The sequence below is a fragment of the Sorex araneus genome, chromosome 3, assembly GCF_027595985.1.
Source record: "Sorex araneus isolate mSorAra2 chromosome 3, mSorAra2.pri, whole genome shotgun sequence".
NCBI lineage: Eukaryota > Metazoa > Chordata > Mammalia > Eulipotyphla > Soricidae > Sorex > Sorex araneus.
In genome coordinates, this window is record NC_073304.1 from 209005198 (window position 1) to 209025336 (window position 20139).

The window sequence follows — 20139 nt, forward strand, 5'->3', positions numbered from 1 at the left end:
GGAAGGAGCTTCTGGAGAAGACAAAATTCCTTATGAAGTTTGAAAGTTTAGCAAAGTGATTTACAATGAATTGTGCTATTTTATTTTGTTAATTAAGAATTTTGTGCACTAAACATAAATGGCCAGTTTGCTAAACTTAGCTCCTACTTCTGTAATGGGATTGAGAGTAGTTAGCTAGCAGTAACGAGATGTAGACTGAAGTAAGTAAGCAATTATTTGGCCAGATTTCTGTAAGTGACTATATTTTTTTCCTCTCATCACACCAAGAGTGCAGGCCCATTTGGGGGCAGCCAAATTCTTCTATAATTTCATTTGTGGACGGTATTCCGCTGGGACATGTGGTTCCCCCCCATGCCTTCCCCCACACATCATCCTGCCCTCGCCTCTGTTACTCCTTCCCTGATTGCTACTAAGGATTTTAATAGACCCTTTGTATCAGTCCTTTGATGTTGGTTTCTCGGGGCTCCTTGATTTCTTTAACACACCATGGAGAAGACTCCAAGGCTCAGGTCAGCCTCGCAGGCACCACTTTGGAAAGTAATATAGCAACAATCACAAGTCCTTAACTCCCATTCTTCCAAGTCTCGCCAGCGGGCAAAGCCAAAATGAGGAAACAGAAATAAAATCAACTGTACTTGATTACCATTCGTTTCTTAGAAAATATTCTATAAGGTCAGCTCTGAGGATGCTGCTTCTATCACCACAAGAATTCAAAAGAGCTTTATCACATATTAATTTCTAGTCTTTCAACACAACTTGTCTGAGACTTTAGCCTAAATAGTGGTAACTGTTTCACGTTTCCTTTGTGGAAGAACACAGGTCGCCCAGGAAGTTCCTTTTTTTCTGTTGTAATCAGTAAATGAATCTATGTGAAGTGCTCTGTTTTTGTTCCGTTTTCAGGCATTTCTGGAGACTGTGCATTTACAAAGGGTGGGCATCTTCAAAGCTCATGAAGTGACACCCCATTCGTCTCCTCTCCTCGCCACTGCCAGCACACGCTCAGCCAGATGGGTCACGATAAACTGCTGCTGCGGCTTTGGTTCAAGTAGATTTATTTTCTATCTTCACACATTCTGGGCCTTTGATACAGATCACTTCATTCATCACTGACAAGTCCCTCACCTGCAGGGAAGAATCTGATGACTCTACAGAAAAACACAGTATTCATGACAAAAGTGCTCAGAAATATCAGGACTTCTGATCAATATGGCAAAGATAGTTAAAAGTCAGGTAGAAAGTCATCCTAAATGACTTATTTCCCCTGCACAATTACACCCATGCTTATGATTTCTCTCTTCGGATATATTTGATAAAAATGAAAAGGAAAAAAAGTGTTGCCCCTAGGCAGAGTTAAAAATATCTACCTTAGTATACATCTTTTTGTCCACAGGATCACTTAAAAACAGATATTGGAACACCTGCCCTAGGTCAGTGCCATCAGAACAGAATCCTGCCCTGATTAATTTCTACAATTATTCAACAAGAACTATAACCTCACAACAGACTTATTAAATGTTCTAATTCAAAACCACTAAGGTCAAAATGGCTACCGACTGAATGCAATTCTAAAGATATTATTGAATATTATATGCTGTTTCTTTTAGAATAGATTCTCCATTTTGAAATAAACATTTAAGGAAGTAAAAGATTCTTCTTTTTGATGTACTTAATGAAATCTGTTTAAAAATGGACTCAGAGACAAAGTTAATAGCTCAGCAACTAAAAGCAAAATTATTGCCCAAATAAGAGGAGAAAACATAATTCACTGATAAACCAAACAGCTTACTTTATGCAAAAGTAGATCAGTATTTTTGATTTTCAAAAACTTATATGATTATGGTGGGCTATTTTTCCATTAGTAAAGATTTCATTTCTTCACAGTTAGCAATTTGGGTATGATTATAACATTAAGTATTTTTCACTAAATATTATTGTTTCAAGTTATCAAATTTTTTCCATATCTCCATTCCTTTATACTTGCACGTTAACAATGTCTCCATTTCTCCTTTTCATATTTACTTAGAAACTTTTATGATAGGTTATAATCACCTACCGTTACATAAAATTCTTTTCAACAAATAGTGTTTCCAAAGTATCTCGTCCAAGTAAGAGTATTATGCATACTGAATTTGAATACTGGCTGTCACCGAAGACTCACCATATTCCAAATCAAAATAATCATATTTCTATATAAAATAATGTTATCCAATTTCCCAATGCATTTAAATACTGGGATTCTCTTTGTTACACTTGGACTTATTTATTTACTTAATTAAATTATTAATTTAATTAATAATACTTTGTTTTGTTGAGCATTTTACTTGGTGCTTAATATAAAGAGAGGAGCAAATAAACATGAATTTTAAAGATCTTAAAGGACTTTAGAAATAATCAAAAGAAGACATCATTGAAGATAAAAATAAGTACTATGAAGTGAAATTGTTGACGACTATGTTAGAGTAATCAGAGCAATGGCTAACTCATTAATGCCTAAAGAACCATAGATCAACAGGAAAAAAGGTGAAGAGTCTGTGGAGCATTCAGGATACAAGAAACAAAAATACACTTAAGCATATGAGAATATGCTTAATGCACTTGCATTCATTTTTGCTTTTGTTTTTGGGTCACACCTGGAAACACTCAGGGGGTACTCCTGGCTCTGCACTTTTAATAAGATAAATACACATTAAACCAGTAAAAGATGCCTTGTCCACTGCGTTAGCAAAGAATGAAACACAGTTTCATAAGGCACTGCAGTGAGAATTTGAAGAGCACTGGATAGAAACTCGTCAGTATCTATCTGAAATCTTAAATGCCAGAAATAGTTTAATGCTTGTTGAGTTTCGAGCACTACAGATGTGCCAACTCACAAGTCTCACAACAATTCTAAGAGAGCTACCATGATTATTGCTATTTTACAAATTAGGGACTGGAGTCATGGAAAGGTTAAATCATTTGCCCAGAATTAGAAAGGCGGTACAGCCCACACTCTTAAATCGCTCTGTGGAATTCATGTCTCAGCCAATCCAGAAATCACTCTAGGAATTTATTCTATAGACATGCTTCATATACAAGATTATTAATCATAAAAACAAAAGCCTGGGAACAATATACAGAGCCAGCAGTGGAAGATAAGTGAAAGACAATGTAGCAGATAATGGTCTCTAATAACAAGGAAGAGTCAGAGGAGAAGCTGGAGTTACCTAGGCACAGACAAAGGAAGAACGCTTTCCAAGGCTCTGGAACGGGAACATGGAAACACTTGGCACATAAGAGGAATGCAAGATCGTTGTTACTGGAGCACAGTGAATGAAGGAGTGGGAGAGTGAATAAGATTTGGCCGGGATGAGAGGCAGATAAACTATATGTGGGCCATGTTAAAACTATGTGTACATTTGAAAGGAAGCAGGAGATCTACCTCTTAAGGTGTTAGCAACAGCAAAAAGAATATTGCTTCCATCACATGTGGGGAAAAGCTACACTGTGTGTATAGACAGATATAGATAATTCATAAATAGATAGGTATATTCTCAAGTGACTGAGTTCCTAACCTAGTTCACTGTCACTGTCATCCCCTTGCTCATCGATTTGTTCAAGCGGGCACCAGTAACATTTCCATTGTGAGATTTGTTGTTACTGTGTTTGGCATACCGGATACGCCATGGGTAGCTTGCCAGGCTCTGCCGTGTGGGCGAGATACTCTCGGTAGTTTGCTGGGCTCTCCGAGAGGGACGGAGGAATCGAACCTGAGTTGGCCACGTGCAAGGCAAATGCCCTACTGCTGAGCTATCGCTCCAGTTCACATAAACTAAATTCTGAAGAAAGAGAAAGCTCCGTGAGTGCTCAGAGCACAGCACAGCAAGAGGTGCTAACATTGAAGTGGGTAAGAAGAAAATCCTTATAATGTGTATGAAACGCACACACTTATATAGTCTGGCCATGGGCCGACATGATAGGTAGTAACTCTGGGAGTCCTGCTTACCATGAGCTCTTCTCTCTCTCAGGAAGAAGAGTAGGAGATAGACAGTATTATTATTCCTCCTTCATAGAGAGGATATTTACGAGGAAAGAGGTTTAAGTAACTCGTCTTTGGTCACAGGGCTGTTTAATGGTGCAGACACTATTTGAATCCAAGAAATAAAAATCTTTGAATCCATAGCCTATGCTTTAAATCATTTTTGGTCGGCTTCCATTTGCCTAACTCTTGTTTGCACAGTCAACAATCAATGTTGTTAAATGGCCAAATAATATTTTTGCCTAACTTTTTGAAGAACAACAGCAAAAAAGAAAATAAAACTCCCAACATCTCAATTTCCGCATTATTACCCAGAAAAGTGCTCTTTTGAAAGGACTGAAATAATTTTTAGACATGAGTACAAAGCAGTCTATTTTAGAGACATTTTATGTTAGATTTATGATTGTACAAGTTAATTTGTAGGTCTGCACTGCAGTGCCAATTTGAAAAGAACTACTAGCTAATTTTCCTGTGAAAAAGAAATCTTTCATACTGAGATGGTTGTAACCTATAAATAACCAAATAATGCAGCATTTTAAATATAAAATAATTTCCGAGGAAATAATTTCTTAAATGTTAGATTTCCTGAATTATGCCTTAAATTCTCCTTAAAAGTAGCAATGTAGCACTGTCGTCCCATTGTTCATCGATTTGTTCGAGCGGGCACCAGTAATGTCTCCATTTGAGACTTATTGTTACTGTTTTTTGGCATACCGAATACGAAACGGGTAGCTTGCCAGGCTCTGCCGTGTGGGCGGGATACTCTCGGTAGCTTGTCAGGCTTTCCGAGAGGGATGGAGGAATCAAACCTGGATTGGGTGCAAGGCAAATGCCCTACCTGCTGTGCTTTTGCTCCAGTCTTAGACATCCACAAATGTGGAAGTAACACATACTTCTGAACTTGTGACTTGATTTTTTTCCGTGAGATTACCAGTATCATCAGTTAATAAAAAAATGAGGGGGCTGGAGTGATAGCACAGTGGGTAGGGCGTTTGTCTTGCACGCGGCCGACCCCAGTTCGATTCCCAGAATCCCATATGGTCGGTCCCCTGAGCACCGCAAGGAGTAATTCCTGAGTGCAGAGCCAGGAGTAACCCCTGTGCATCACTGGGTGTGACCCAAAAAGGAAAAAAAAAGTTGATATATAGAAGAGAAAGATTTTAAGTTTTCATATTTGCATGTCTCAAATTCAAAAGTTCATTGTTGACATAAATTAGCCATAAATTAATTCTATTTTGAAGTAATTTATTGAACAGATTGAATACATTAAAGAAAAAATAATAAAATATGTAGCAATAGCACAGCGGGTAGGGCATTTGCCTTGCATGAGGAGGACCTGGGTTTGATTCCGCCATTCTTGCAGAGTCCGGCAAGCTACCGAGAGTATCTCGCATCTCGCACCCTGCATGCATAGCAAGCTACCGGTGGCGTATTCGATATGCCAAATACAGTGACAATAAGTCTCACAACAGAGACGTTACTGGTGCCTGCTCGAGCAAAACATTAAAGAATAGCAAGGTAAAACTATTCCAGGGGTTATTTGGTAGTTTACAGTATTCTTATATTGTTTTAATATTACTTGACAGTTTCACTTAACAAATGTAAGTGAAATTTGAGTCCAACCTATTTATACAGTAAAGTATTTACTGGTTGTCTACTGCACAGTCAAGCACTAAAACTGAAGGATGGCTTTAAGACTTGATCCATCACTCCTCTTCTATGCTGAATTTTTCCTTTCTTTCTCTTCTTTTTTTTTCTACTTAAACTCATGGCTTAGGTGGTTTCATCCAGTCTCTTGGATCAAATACCATTTGTACTCTGATGACCAAGACTCTATAATATACTTAGCCTGGACCTCTTTCCTAACTGCCAAACTTAGAAATTCAACCGCATGCTCTTCTCTCCATTTTGCCTAAAGTTTGACTCACTTTTATTTATTTATTTAATTTGTCTTTTGGGTAACACCCAGTGATGCTCAGGGGGTACTTCTGGCTCTGCACTCAGAAACTACTCCCAGTGGTGCTTGTGGGACCATATGGGATGCCAGGAATTGAACCTAGGCCTGTCACATGCAAGGCAAATGCCTTACCTGCTGTACTATTGCTCTGGCCCTTCGCTCACTTTTAAATTGAAAAAGTCCACTACTCATCCCTGGACATTGCCCCAAACCTGGTCTCCAGCCACTTTCTTCCCCAAGTCTCCCTCTTCAAATGAACGGCAGCTTGGTCCTTCTTGTGACCAAGAAGGAAATTGTTGGCCCTTCTCATTCTACTACATTCTACATCCACTCCCTGACCTGGTGTGGTAGTTTCAAACCGCATACAGAATTTTACCATTTTCTTTATTCACCTTTTCCCGATCTGGGCTATCCTCATAGCACCCTAACAGAAAACCTGTTTCGGCTCTTGCATCCTTACAGTCTATTCCCAAACTAGCATCCTATATTTTTTTAGAGAAAGAAAAAAGATGGGCTCATGTTTCTTTCACGTGAGCAGATTCCCAGCCTCCATTTCTCTGAGTTAATTTGTTAACTTTTTTTTTTTTTTTTTTTTGCTTTTTGGGTCACACGCAGCAATGCTCAGGGGTTACTCCTGGCTTTGCACTCAGGAATTGCTCCTGGAAGTGCTTGGGGGACCATATGGGATGCGGGGGATCGAACCCGTGTCGGCCGCGTGCAAGTCAAACGCCCTACCCGCGTGCTATCGCTCCGGCCCCACTTTTTTTTTTTTCTTTAAATGGCCCTATCCTTTAAATGGGACCAGGAGGCCTGAGTCTTTGAACATCAAAGGTCTTCTGCCCCTCTGCCTGGAAAGCTGTTCCCTCTAAACTGATCACTTCCTCACTGACTTTTGGCTCAGATGTCATGAGATCAGTCGGCTTTTCTTAATCACATTATATAAAAGCAAGTTTCCCTCTCCTCCCACTTCTTGCACTCATTACCACTGCCCCCCACTCTATCCCCAACCTGCTTCCTTTTCTTTCTTATTTCACTAGGCTTCAAGTTCTACCAGGAGGCACATTTTGTTCACTGCTCCATTGGGAACACTATTGTAGTACATAGTATGCTCTTAATTGCTATTTGCCTGAATTAAGGAATCAATATTTACTGTGCCAAATAGCTTTTGCAATTCAAACACATACTAAAATGTAAAAATGGGAAGAGTTCTTTAGAATAAGGTGTTGAAAGACTGTTAGTATTAAAAGTAGGGCTGCAGAGAATATGCTTAAATATTTAAATTACTTTTCTGTGAGTTGATATTTTTCATACATATATTTAATAAACATATGTACATGTAGGGTTTTATGATTCTTTTACGGTATAGTGGCAAACAGGATTTATTTAGAACACTGCTATTATTATAATTATCAAGATATCAAGGGGTCAATAGCTGAACATGATGGATCTATGGAAATGAAAAAAAAATCTTTTTGTGTAGTCCACTCAGGAAAGCTGATTTAGTAATTATAAGTTGTTAGAGTTTCTATTAATCAGGCTTGATTTCAAGTGATCAATAGAAGTCTCAATGTTAGCCAGTCTAAAATGCCTCCTCTGGGGCTGGAGTGATAGCACAGCGGGTAGGGCGTTTGCCTTGCACGAGGCCGACCTGGGTTCGATTCCCAGCATTCCATATGGTCCCCTGAGCATCGCCAGGGGTAATTTCTAAGTACAGAGTCAGGAGTGACCCCTGAGCATCGCTGGGTGTGATCCAAAAAGAAAAAAGAATGCCTCCTCTATCACAGCACCTCACAGGTTGCCCAAGAGTATTATGTAGACAGATCTGATCTAAGAAAATAGGATCAGTAGCTTGTTCAGTAGATCAAGATGCTAGATTACAATGGACAGATAAGTTAGTATATCTTTTCAGGTGATTTTGTGAATTTCTCTAAGGAATGCCATTTGTTTTCTACTACTATAACACAAAAACATGCCATCCAAGAATTATAAAAATAAAGTGTTTTGAAAGTTAGTTTGCAAGGAAACATAACTCTAGATCATGTCTGTATTCGTTTTCTACTCTTGCATACAGTAGTACATAAAGGTGGTACTTCAGACAGCATCTATGAGCTTACTGTCTTGGGACCTGGAAGTCAGGCACGGCATACTCCAGTTCTCTGTTCATGGTATCAAGGCTGACTCCAAGAGTCAGATGGGATGACTTTTCATCTGAGTTTCTGATTAATTTTATTTTTTCAAAAGGAGATATATAAAAGGTGATACAAGGCCTTGTGTTTGATCCCTGGCATTGACTGCCTCCTCAGATCCAGGACCATGGAATAGGTTATTCCTGGTGGCCCCAAGAATGTACAAAACTGTATAAAATATCAAAGTAGTTTATAATTTAAGTTTATTATGGGATTATAAATATTTTAACCAGTAAGTCCAGAAAACTAAAAACAAAACAAAACAAAACACTGCATTATCCCAGGGATAATGCAGTTAAAAAAAAGAAAAATAATACATGGAAGGGATTATAAGCAGATTAAATTCAGGCGAAGCTGGACAGGGAAAGTGTGGGTTTTGAGATAGTGAACACAAATCTTCATCCGTCTCTTGATTTGATTTGGAACCTCACCCAGACTATTCCTGGTCCCTCCTCCCTTACCTTTGCCCACTATAGAGACCTCCTGAACATTCTCAGAGCTACCTCTAGCTCCTTACCTGCCTAGATCTGAATCCTCCACAAACTTCATTATACTTTTTCTACTCACATTTGTTCAGTGCTTACTTGGCAGGACCTAGAAGGTTAGAGTAGTGCCTCACATGTATATGGGTGTCTGAGAAATCTTTGTTGACTGACTGCAGACATTTTTTTCCATGAAAGTGTGACTGTTCAAGTGAACCTGCACATATTTGAAATTTTATTGTTGTCACAAGGTCTTTGTACTCACCAGGGAAACTTTCACACAAATATTTGCACAACTGTTATTTGTGGACTTTGACAAGAGGGTAATAGAGGACCAATAGACATGTGGTTTTAGAAACGTTATCACAAACCAGATGAAATGAAGTCAAGACCCTTTAAGGTTCTTACTCTGAAATAAACAGTGTATTACTAATATTTTGCTGTTAACATCCTTGCCCTTAAATAATTTTTTTAACGTGTTCTAATCAAAAATCTTTTGAGTATCTCATTATTTTCAGAAATAATTGAAAAGAATAATACATTTTTCAAATATTAGCCACTGAGATCTGCTTTTTATAAAATAATACATTTAAAAATATTTTTAATAAATAATAGAAACATCCTAGAAAAACAGGTAAATTTTAAATAACCTTTGAGCAGTCAGATAAGCTTAATATTGATTAAAAGAGGTTCAAAATCAAATAAAAGTGATTTGAACTTTGCATTTTTCTTTGCAAAAAATATTATTTCTTGCAATATAGTCATAACCTAAGTTTAAGAAAGAAAGCTATTTGATCTGAACTTTGCATTTTTCTTTGCAAAAATATTATTTCTTACAATATAGTTATCACCTAAGTTTAAGAAAGGAATCCACCACATTGCATGGAAGTCCCTTTAAAAGCACTTGAATATTCGGTTTTATTAAAATTAAAAAAATCTATCAATTAATGACTGGATTAATAATTTGTGGGATTAATAACAATGGATTGCTATCTGACAATGTTGAATCAATTGATAACACACACATTATATGAATATCAAAAAATACAATACTAACTGCTAGATGATACATTCTTAAAGATGGTCTATTTATATCAAATAGGAGAAAAGACAAAATCATACCCACAAAGAAAGATGTCAATAGCTGCCTTGGTTTAATGGGTGGGCTGGAGGCGACTGATTATACAGGTGGTTAGAAAGTTTTGGAATAATAAAAATGTTCTAGAATATGTTATGGTAGTGTTAGACAACTTACAAAATTGAAAGGACTCAATTAACTGTAAATATACACAATAAAAGGCCCCCATCTCAAGTGTACATCTGTTGCATTTTGATTAATTTCTATACTGGTATCCTCCAAAACTCTTGATGTACATTACCAGAAAACTTTATCATGATTCTTACCATTATTTGCCCCCAAAGCTAAACTGTTCTATAATTTATTAAATTGCAGTGGGAGCTTTTCGGGGAGATGTTGGGGAACTGTGTTGGATTAAGGATCACTCCTAGGGCTTGCACACACAAGCCATGTGCTCTGCCACTTGAGACATATCTTCTGGGCTCCTTGTTCTTTTCAATATATTTTTGCTTTTATCTTTGATAGTATATTTTTAAATTACTTGTGAGTATATTTTCCTTTGCTTCATTATAATGAATTTTAATTTACTTCATTGCTTTAATTCACTGGGCTGGAGCGATAGCACAATTGTAGGGTGTTTCCCTTGCACAAGGCCGACCCGGGTTCAATTCCTCTGTCCCTCTCAGAAAGCCTGGCAAGCTACGAGAGTATCCCACCCACATGGCAGAGCCTGGCAAGCTCCCCGTGGCATATTCGAATATGCCAAAAACAGTAACAACAAGTCTCACAAAGGAGACGTTATTGGTGCCTGCTTGAGCAAGCTGATGAGCAACGGTATGACAGTGATACAGCGATTGCTTTAAAATTCTAGCTTCAATATCGAGTTCTTTGGGGAGTTGGTCTCTTTTCATAGTCCCCTTTTCTTAAGAATAGTCACATTTTCACATTTATTTTATGCTGATTTTTGGATTATAATCAGAAATAATGAATGACACAGAAAATGAACTTGTTATATATCTCTTAAAATGTTATTTTTGTTTTAGCATGAAACATACTTCACTGGACTCAAAAAATGACAAGCTCTACCTTTTGGGCAGTGGCTCAAGCTTTAGTTCAGTTTTCTCCCCTTGCCCTGCCACTTTTGACTTGGTTATTGCATTATTCCCTATGCTTGTATAATTTGTGATCAGATAAGACTTGGACCAAGTTGATACATAGAATCTGTGAGTCTCTCTACATACCTGTCTTCTCTTTGAACTTTTCTCCCTCATTCTCAAATAGCAGTTTTTACCACAAACTTTATCTTCTAGTTTTACAGTTATAAAGACTCATAAAGTTATCAAAATTTTACTGCTGGCATTTAGAATAGGATGAAACAAGTGAGATGTCCATGGTGCAAAATTAAGCTGGTACTGATTTCAGGTTCAAGCAAGTGCTTAGTGAGTACACCAGTGTGTCTCCTTAAGAGTCAGCTATGAATGGTGTCCTGCTTACCTCACCCTAGTACTAGCCCCGAGTCCCATTTTAAACCTAACAGTTGAATAAAATATTCCTCCATACTGCTTCATTCTTCCAAGTTCTGACTAATCTCTAGAATCTTTCTGATGTTATATACTCAAAAGTTTTTAGGCCATTGGATTTTTCTATTTAGTGCATAACTGGGGTTCTGTCAGAAACTTACTCCATTCTACTGGAAGTGGAACTCCCAGATTCAAAGAATTTTTTTTTTGCTTTTTTTTGGGGGTCACACTCAGCAGTACACAGTGGTTACTCCTGGCTCTGCACTCAGAAATTACTCCTGGCGGTGCTGGGGGACCATATGGGATGCTGGGAATCGAACCCGGGTCGGTCTTGTGCAAGGCAAACGCCCTACCCATTGTGCTATCGCTCCAGCCCCCTCAAAAAATTTCTGAGTGGATAGAGCTCTTAGAAATCATTTCGTCAATTGTATTCAATTGTGTGATGTTAGAAATTGGAGACTAACACCAAAGTGGGTCAAAGAGCTTTGTGGTAGAGTCAACTACAGGAAAAGACAGTAATGTAAATTCCTAACTATGGTCATCCATTACATCATTGCAATAATTAAAAAAGAAACAAAGCACTAAGGTTCAACTTCTGTGAAGAGCATAAAATATACCCTTCAGTGCTCTCTTTCAAATTTAATAGTGTATCAACTCTCAATTTACTTACTTCCTGTGTCCAGTTTGCTATTGCTCTGAATTGAGAATTTGTGTTCCCACAAAGTTCACATGGTGGGGCTGGAGTGATAGCACAGCGAGTATGGCATTTGCCTTGCACGCGGCCGACCCGGGTTCGATTCCCAGCATCCCATATGGTCCCCTGAGCACAGCCAGGGGTAGTTCCTGAGTGCATGAGCCAGGAGTGACCACTGTGCATCACCAGGTGTGACAAAAAGCAAAAAAAAAAAAAAGTTCACATGCTTCCTAACTTCCCAGGCAGGCTGCATTTGATGACTTGGGCATCTACAAGAGCCATCACGTTTACATGATGCCACAATGGTGAGGGTCTGACCTCATAAGACTATTGTCCTTTGAAGACAAGACCCCAGAGAAATCCCAGTTCTGTGTGTGCCCAAAAGAAGAGAGCTAAACTGTAAGTAAATCTGTTGGGATAATAAAGGGCAAACAGGTTTCTAAAATACCATCTTATTGTTTTCCCTATCTTATTTTTTTTAAACACCGTTAGATAGCTATTAATAAATATCAGAGTCTATAGCTTTTCAAATAGCATATAAGAAGTCAGTAACTAAATCTGCCTACTTGTTAGGGTCCTTGAAAGTGACTAGGAAAAAAACAAATAAACAAACAAAAAAGCAAGTAAACAGTTACTTTGTCAAAGTACACATTTGCAGACTCAGTTTCCTGATCCTTTTTTCTCTGTAAACATCTTTTCTCACAGCCTACTCTTCATTTGGCACCCTCACCCCGCCCCCTCTCTCTCAGGTTCTCTAATACAGTATCATTACGTTCATGGGCCTTTACTTTCCTTTTTTCCCTAAACTCCTTGATAATAAATATTTGCATATTTATTTTGTGGCATAGAATCTTCTTTAGATTGACCAGTACTAGCATAGCCTAAACATGGAGTATCACTGTATCACTGTCATTCCGTTGTTCATCAATTTGTTCGAGCGGGCACCAGTAATGCCTCCATTGTGAGACTTGTTACTGTTTTTGGCATATTGAATACGCCATGGGTAGCTAGCCAGGCTCTGCCGTGTGTGCAGGATACTCTCGGTAGCTTGCCGGGCTCTCCTAGAGGGATGGAGGAATCAAACCCGGGTCGGCTGCGTGGAAGGCAAACACCCTACCCGCTGTGTTATTGCTCCAGCCCATGGTTAGACATGAAGTAATAACCAATAATTATCAAATGAAAGGTATCGAAGTAAGTATAAATTAGGAAACACTGAGTACAGTAAAAAGTGTATAAAATATTTCATTTGAATATCCAATTACATTTCTCATTTTACATTATTATCTCCCTTGTTGTTTATTGATGTGTGCTGCTGTAAAATAGTTGGTAAGTGCTGAAAAATATTAGGTCATAATATTTTGCTTCTCCACCATTTTATGTTATTCCATCTCTCCATCTGATAGCAATCAATAATCTGTATCATAAGATATTAAGAAATGTGAGTTTTCTCTCATTGACTAGTTTTGTAGATGGTTTCCGGTAATTCAGGAGAAAAACATTTACATATACTTAAATTTCAGTTTTTATATGTATTGATTGTATGATTGTATGAATATGTATTTCAAGTAAGACTGGTTCGAGTTCTGCCAACTATTTCCTTATCTTTATACAGCCCTGTTTAGGCTCAGTGGGGTCTCAAAGGTTTCCCCATTCATCAAATTGTCTTAACAGATTAATGAACAGCAATAGGAAAAAACTGTTATATTAGGGATCACTTGTATCACTTGTCATCCCATTGATCTTCGATTTGCTCGAGCGAGTGCCAGTAACGTCTCTATTTGTCCCTGTCACGTGCTAGTGTAGCCCAGTGGTATCTGCTTGCTCCAGGAACAGATTTGATGGGGTTCAAATACAGTTTGAACCATGGGAACACCTGTAAGGGTGATTGGAAGCCACCCTAAAAGCCTCCAGCCCTCTCAGAGAGCCCGGAAAGCTACCGGGAGTACCCCACCCACATGGCAGAGCCTGGCAAGCTACCCGTGGTGTATTTGATATGCCAAAAACAGTAACAACAATGAGCCTCATCCTCCTGATGCTGAAAGCGCCCCCAATATGGCAGCATTAAGAAGGATGAGCAAGAAGAGGCTGGTAAAATCTCAGGGACGAACTAGACTGCCAAAACGAAGAAAGACTAAAATGACTGTCAGTACTTTCAACGCATGTACGCTGGCATCGAAAGCATCCATTGAGGACCTGATGGTGCAAGCGTAGAAGATCAAGTACAACATCATTGGTCTGACCGAAACGAGAAGGCATCAATCACATCGTGCCATTTTCGACACTGGAGAAGAACTGTTCTTCAGAACATGCGACAACAGAAGTGTTGGTGGTGTTGGTGTCTTTGTCAACACGAACTTGGCCATGAACATTGGTTCATTTGAGCGCCTAACAACCCGAATCGATGATTACGCTTGAATATTAGCGATATTGATAATAAAAGTTCTTTAGCAGGTTATCTAAAATTCTATGTTGGATTTGGGGACTCTAAACAACACAAGCTTTGGAACTGCAGTTTAAGCAATCATTTTCATTAAAAGTTGCATGTCTGTTTTAATTAATGTTAACCAAAAGAAAAAAAAAAGAGGGATGACAACATATAAATATACTTAGAGTACATATTAATGACTAGATAAAAATACTTTTAGCTAAAAATCGTAAGGATTTAGAGTAAATAAGTACTAAAAATACTTAAAATTTTCTTCTTTTACTTTAAGTAACCCCCCTTCTAAAGTAAATTTTTTCCTAATGTGATTATTTTAATTTTCTTAAGAAGTCTACATATTTCAGTTAGCACATACATCTAAATATGTAAATTTAATAGAGATATTTTTAATAGCACTGTGCATATAAAATAATATTTTTGTTCTACTGTTAAAAATAAATCATTAAATTTTTAAAACAGATACATCTCTGATGGCCTCTTATTATAAATTCTTATAAATTCAAATTAGGTGATGTTTAAGTATAAAAGAATTGCTAGGCTGGAAAAAGAGTACGGTGGGTAGGGTATCTGCCTTGAATGCAGCCAACCAACGCAGGTTTGGTCCCTAGCATTCCTTGTGGTCCCCTGAGTACAGTCAGGAGTAATTCCTGAGTGCAGAGCCAGGAGTAACCCCTGAGCACTTAGAGGTGTGACCGAAAAAGCTAGGGAAAAGAAAAGAAGTAATTGCCCATCAATAAAAAATTCAAGTACCTGGGAATCAAGTTAACAAAAGGGGTCAAGGACTTATGTAAATAAAACTATGATACGCTACAAAAATAAAGAGGACACAAGAAAATGAAAACACATCCTCTGTCCATGGATTGGAAGGATGAACACAGTCAAAATGAGAAACCTAACCAAAGCGCTAAACAGATTCAGTGCAGTCCCTGTAAAAACACTGACGGGTTTTAAAAAGACACAGCAAATGCTGTTGAAATTTATACAAAATAAATAGTTTCCATCTTCCCATACCCCCCTTACCAATAACAGATAGTCAAAGCAATCCTAAAGGAAAAAAGGGATAGATAGGTGGATTTCCTTTTTCCAACTCTATATTTTATTTTATTATAGAGTTATAATAATCAAGACAGTGTGGTACTAGATTAAAGATAGATTCACAGACCCAAAGGAGAGCCCGAGGTCTGATCCTCAGGTATATACGATAAGCTAACCTCTGACCAAATAGCTAACAGCATGAAATGGAGCAAGAAAATCCCACTTAATAAATGGTGCTTGGAAAACTGTTCAATCACATGTGAAAAAAAAAAAAAGAAAAGTGAATTTGGACCCCTATTTCACACCATGTACAAAAGTCCATTTAAAATGGACTTCAATATCAAATCTGAATCCATAAATTATATTGAAGGAAATATAGATAAAGTCCTTCATGACACTGAATTTAGAGGCATCTGCATAATTCAATGTCACTAGTGAAACACACAGAAGCAAAGATAAACAAATGGGAGCATATCAAATTAAGAAGTTTCTGCACTGCAAAAGAACTGATGACCAGAATAAAAAGACACCCCATAAACTGGGAAAAAAATATTTGCCATCACTCATCTCACAAAGGGTTAACAGCCAAGCTCTATAAAGCACTTGTAAAATTTAACAACAACAACAAAATCAACCCCATTTAAAATAGGGAGAAGAAATGAACATAGACTTCCTCAGAAGACACACAAATAGCCAACAGATATATAAAAAATGCTCTGCATCACTGATCAGGGAGATGCAAATTAAAACAGCACTTAGATATCATATCACATCAGTGAAACCTGCATACATCCAAAGGAACAAAAACAACCTGTTCTGGTGTGGATGTGGGGATAAAGGGACCCTCGTCCACTGTTGAGGAAAATGTCAACTGGATCAACCTCTTTGGAAAACAATATCCAGATGTCTCAAAAAACAAGAATTGATCTTCCATATGAATGAGCAATTCCACTTCTGAGTATCTACTCCAACGGTCCCCAAACACGATTTATGGTTGTGAAGGGGAAGGGAGGAGAGCCTGAGATAACGGTAGAGGGAAAGATATTCCGGAGGGGGGTTGGCATTGGAATGTCATGGAAATAAAACCCTATTATTATTTACAGTATTGTAAAGTTATAAATCATGGTGACTAAAAGAAAATAAATTCTTTTTTAAATAGTAGCTGCATAAAACAAACAAACAAACAAACAAAAGTAGCTGCATGAAATCAAAACAACAATGAGATATCATCTCACATCACAGAGACTGGCACACATTCAAAAGAACAAAAGCAACCAGTGCTGGCGTGGATGTGGGAAAAAAGGGACACTCCTTCACTGTTGGTGGGAATGCCAACTGGTCCAGCCTTTCTGGAAAACAATATGGACTGTTCTGGATCTGGAGCAATAGCACAGCGGGTAGGGCATTTGCCTTGCACGCGGCTGACCTGGGTTCGATTCCCAGCATCCCATATGGTCCCCTGAGCACGGCCAGGGGTAATTTCTGAGTGCAGAGCTGGGAGTGATCCCTGAGCATTGCTGGGTGTGACCCCAAAAAGCAAAAAAAACACAACAATATGGACAGTTCTTCAAAAACTAGAAATTGAGCTTCCATATGACCCTGCAATACCACTTCTGGGAATATATCCTGAGGATGCAAAAAAGCACAGTAGAAATGACATCTGTACTATATATTCATTGCAGCACTGTTCACAATAGCCAAAATATGGAAACAACCTGAGTGCCCTAAAACAGATGACTGGTTAAAGAAACTTTGGTACATCTACACAATGGAATACTATGCAGCTGTTAGGAGAGATGAAGTCATAAAATTTGCTTATAAATGGGTAAACATGGAGAGTATCGTGCTAAGTGAAATGAGTCAGAAAGAGAGGGACAAACATAGAGGGACTGCACTCATTTGTGGAGTATAAAATAATATCACATGAGGCTGACACCCAATGACAGTAGATACAAGGGCCAGGGTAGATACAAGTCCCCATAGCTGGAAGACTGCTTCATGAGCGGAGGGGAGAAGGCAGATGGAATAGAGAAGGGATCACTAAGAAAATGATGGCTGGAGGAATCAGTCAGGATGGGAGATGCATGCCGAAAGTAGATAATGGACCAAACATGATGGCCTCTCAGTGTCTGTGTTGCAAGTCATAATGCCCAAAAGTAGAGAGAGAGTATGGGGAATATTGTCTGCCATGGAGGCAGGGGGAGGGTGGAAAAGGGGGGTATACCCGGGATATTGGTGGTGGGGAATGTGCACTGGTGGAGGGATGGGTGTTTGATCATTGGGTGATTGTAACCCAAACATGAAAGCTTGTAACTATCTCATGGTACTTCAATAACATTTAAAAAATTAAAAAAAAAGTAGCTGCATGTGTTTCACTTGGGGGCCCCAGAAGGGGGTGGGTGAGAGCCCTCCCTGCCCCAAGGGACCCAGCCCCGGCAGCAAAAACCTCCACAACCCAACTGCTGCCAGGCTCAAGGCGTCTCCCTACATGCTCAGGCTGAGCCTCACATACAAGTGAACCTATTCCTGGACCACACAGCTGAGAATGCAGCTTCGAGACACATCATAAGACACTCCCTACCCATTCTCCAAGAGTACCACACCACATTTGATGGGGTCCAAATAGTAGACAGCCAATCATAGAGGGAAGTATATATATATATATATATGTATATATATAATTTTTTTCAGATATATAAGAAAGTTCACATTATTCAACCTTTAACAACATGTTGGTGATATCCTAAAGAAGGTATTAATGGCCCCTGCCAAAACAGAACAATCTTCACATTGTTTCCTCTATAGGCACTTTTATGTAGCATTTTCAGCAGTTTTTCATAACAAATAATACAAAATATATTATTTTGGCTGTACTTTGGGACAGGGAGTGGGACTTGGGATAGAAACATCCCAAACATGGTGGTAGGAAGGTGTAATGGTGGTGGGTTTGGTGTGTGAATATTAAATATAATCAAGTATTGTGAACTACCTTATAAAATAAAAAATTAAAAAATATGCTTTCATTTTAAAATCTGCCCAGATCAGAAAAGTAAACACGAAATGCTCAAAACACACCCAACTTTTTCTTTTTGCAATATTAGCTTGTAGTTCTGCCTAGAGTTTCTCTTTTCATTCTGCCCATTGTAAACTACTCCTTGATCCAGAACTAGCTAAACAAGTATCTCCTTGGTATATCCTCCCCTAACTTCTTTGCAAAGTTCATCTCCCCTCCTTTATGGTACGCCCCTCCTTTATGGTACGTCTGTGTTTTGTACTAGTTTTTATCACAGCACTTATCATGTAAAATATGAGCTCCTTGAGGGTAATGACCATGTTTTATTTATATGTGTGATACCCTCTGGTACCCAGTAGAGTCTCAGAAGCACAATGAATATTCAACAATGGCTTGTTGAGTATTTATATTCCAAGATGTAAAACATCTCTTCAGATTTTTCAAAGCAATATTTCCCTGAGAGATTTAGAAAAAAAATCTCCTTAGTTAGAAATGTCAGACAACCCAACTACTTAGGCAAGCCAACAGGAATTTATTTATCTACTGGTCATAACAGCAGTGCTCAGGGGTCACACCTGGCTCTATAGCTAAGAGCCACACTTGGTGGTGTTTGGAAAACCACATGTGGTACCGGGATTTGAACCAGGGTCTCGGCCCCAGCTGCATGATAGGCCATCACCTTAATCTTTGTACTACCTCTCAGGTTCAGGGAACTTATTTTTAATGAGCCTGATGATGACTTAATATCATCTAGTCCCAGTTTTATTTTCCATTCCTGCATCTTTGGTACATCAATCATTCATCGGTGGCACACTTTGGTACATCGGTGGTACACTTTTCACCTTGTGATCGCAAGGCCTCTAAAACTGTAGGCATTATTCCCATAGTTGATGACAGGAAGAGGCGGAAAGAGGTTATCCCAGCCCTGTCTGTCCTTTGTTAATTAAAAGTTTCCCTAGAAGTTCATGAGCAGACTCTTTTCCCTCTTTCCTTGGCCAGAATTGGGTTTGTGTGTCTTCCCAGATGCAGGAAGCTGAGAAAACAAATGTCTGACTTAACAAGTTCCTAATGTGACAGACTGGAGAGTGCACATACAGACTTGCCATAGTGACAAAAACAAAAAGCAGAAAGACAACAGGAGCGTGGATTACAGTTAATTAAGGCATGGAAGCACCGGGTTTGTCAGAATGAATGTGCCCGAGGCTGTGGGGACCCCAGCGCTCAGTGCAAGTGGGCAGTTAATAATTCATGTTGAGACACTTTCTCAAGAACATTATAAGTAACTACTTATAATGCCATAAGTAATGAGCTTTCTGTTTCAATCTTGCATCTCATGATTCTTTCAGTACTTGGAAATTGTGATAGCTCTCCTTTCTCTCCCTCTCCCTCTCCCCCTTCTTTTGGGTTCTGCTGTTGCCATTTGACATTTTTCAGTGCCAAGTCCAAAATGTTACTTTATATCTGCTTTTCCGATTTGAAAATAATTTCGATCATTGTTCTTCTGAGCTATTAGCACGATATACCATTCATAAAATACTTAATATCTTCACCTTCTCATGTTGACAATCTGCACAAATTATTTCCTTCTCTCCTCTCAGAATGTTATCACCTTGAAGCTACTGAGTCTTCTTCCTTGGGCATACCAGTTTCTAAAAAAATATTCTCTGCATCAAATATTTAATTCATTTCCTTTCATTGGCTTAGTCAGACCCTTGT

At 38.5% G+C, this 20139-nt stretch overlaps 1 protein-coding gene across 2 annotated transcripts in view; it reads right to left on the reverse strand.

Moving 5' to 3' along the window:
• STXBP4 (syntaxin binding protein 4) overlaps positions 1-20139 on the reverse strand; it is a 174272-nt gene that overhangs the window by 20956 nt on the left and 133177 nt on the right. The window lies entirely within an intron of this gene.